A 2,396-nucleotide genomic window follows, 5' to 3' on the forward strand; every position below is an offset into this window, starting at 1 on the left:
CCAGCCGTGCTGCCCGGGTTTCCGCGTCCCAGCTGCTCAGGCGCACAGTTCCGGAATGGAGGGAGGAAGTCCAGTTCCCTCTGCCAGGTTCCCGCTCCTTCCCTCCTTCCATTCCTCCCTTGCTCCCTTTGCGCGCTGCGCTCGCGCGGAGGAGAGCTGAGGTAGTCCAGCCCGGGTGCCAGGGGATTCCGAGGCACTTCCCCTTTCCTCCGGCCTCTCGAGAAGCTCCAGACAGAGAAGCGTTGACTTTGGGCACCTTATCCTGAGAAGGACAGGGTATGAGGGAAAAAAGCATCTTTTTCTCACAGCTGCCAAGTTGCCCAACCTAGGGTTTTTCTTTGGGGAGGAGAACTACGCTCCAGAAAACTCAGATGTGTCTGGAATAACATAGCGTTTACAATTGAAAAAAAAAAATTAATTAAATAACCATTGCATTTAAAATTGCTAAAAATGATTTTCCTTCTTCTTTTTTTTTAATGCTTAGCACACGTTTTTGATGCTCTCCTAAAAGATCCAACTGAGCGGCTGAAGAAGCAACAATGTTGTAGAACTAAACTCCACTCCTTGGACATCCCTCTAGAGGCGTATGTTGTTGTTATGTGCGTTGAGTCGGACCCGACTCATAGCGACCCCTCCTTGGGTTTCCGAGGCGGTATCACTATGGAAGTAGATTGCCCCATCTTCCTTCCGAGGGGGTGGCTAATGGGTTTGAACCGCCAGCCTTCTGGTAAGCAGTCAAGTGCCTGAAGCACTAGGCTACCAGAACTCCCCTAGAAGCATATAAGGTTCCAATATTAGGGCCACCACTCTGTGGGATTCCCTACCCAGGACTGAAACCAGTCACGTTTTTACTGACAGAATTGCAAAGCTGGAAAATACAGAGTAGGGAATAGTGCAGAAAAACTAGATGAAATATGAAGGTAGGGTTTTCGGATTTTTTTTTTTTTTTTTTTTTTTCCAATGAGTATTTCCTCAAAGTTGTTGTAAGAGCTTTGGTGGTGCAGTGGCTAAGGCATTCACCTAACAAAGAGGTTGGCTGTTTGAACCTATCAGTTGCACCACAGGAGAAGGATGAGGCACTCTGCTTCTGTACAGATTTACAGCCTTAGAAACTATGGGGCAGTTCTACTTTGTCCCACAGGGTCTTATAAATCAGAATGAACTGGATGGCAATGGTTTGGGTTTGGTTGTAGAAATACACATGGTGGCTGGCCTTGAATAAGCAATGGGACTTCCATGTGATCTCCCCAGGGAGGCTGTTAAATCCAAAACTCAAAAAACCAAACTCACTGCCATCCTGTCAATTCTGACTCACAGCAACCCCCTTTGGGTTCCCAAGACTGTAATTATTTATGGAAGTAGATTGCCTTGTCTTCCACCTGAGAAGCAGTTGGTGCATTTAAACCACCGACCTTCTGGTTAGCAGCTAAATGCCTTAACCACTACACGAGAGGGAAAGAAAAACTCTTTCAGAATGTCCTTCTGGTTTTGAGAAACTGTTCAAATTAGAACAGAATTGAATAGTAGAAGTAAAGTAAATTCACCACAGGATGCCTGGGGACTGAGTGAAACTCTTCACTGGAAGCAATAGTACCTGTTTGCAGAAGATCAGAAGGGATTGGCTCAAAAACCCTGAACTCACACAGTGAGAGACCACAGCAAGAGCCCTGTGCAAAGGCACCTTCAGATTGTCCAAAGGAAGCAAACAGGAATACCCATCAAGGCAGTCAGTGAAGTTCAAAGGAGAAGTTGGTGGTTCATGAACTACAAAGCCACTGATAAATATTCTCTGAGTAAAACTGAGGAAGGAAGTCAGCTATCATCTAGGAGATTGGGGTGCACCTGAGCATACACAGTCAGGAATGACAAGGAAATATTCCTTCCAAAAACATTCACTGGGCATCTCTTCCAGTAAGGACCATGATTTAAAAAAAAAAAAAAAAAACCACTGCCATCGAGTTGATTCCAACTCATAATGATCCGCATTGGGTTTCCAAGGCAGTAAATCTTTACAAAAGTAGGTTGCCCCATAATCCTTCTGTGCAGTGACTGGTGGGTTTGAACCCCCAACCTTTGGGTTAGCAGTCAAATGCCTTAGGCACTAAAGCACCAGAGGTCCTAAGGACCATGATAGAAGTGTACAGAGGGACAGTGGGTATGCAGGGATCATAGGGATGCACAGAATGAATGGTCATTTCTGGGAGGAGGGCTATGAGAAAGTCTACTGGGCAGCTGTTGCTTGACTGGAGCTTGAAAAACGAGTAGGTGTCCACCACCAGGTCAAGTAGAGAAAGCATGTCTGGCAAATGTCAGTGGCTATGACATTGTTTAGGTCATACCTCTGGAGCCAGACTGCCCTAGATCAAAACCAACTTTTGCTGCTAGTTAGCTGTGCA

The sequence above is a fragment of the Orycteropus afer genome, unplaced genomic scaffold, assembly GCF_000298275.1.
Source record: "Orycteropus afer afer isolate SDZICR_OR568_19922 unplaced genomic scaffold, OryAfe1.0 scaffold00017, whole genome shotgun sequence".
NCBI classification, from domain to species: domain Eukaryota; kingdom Metazoa; phylum Chordata; class Mammalia; order Tubulidentata; family Orycteropodidae; genus Orycteropus; species Orycteropus afer.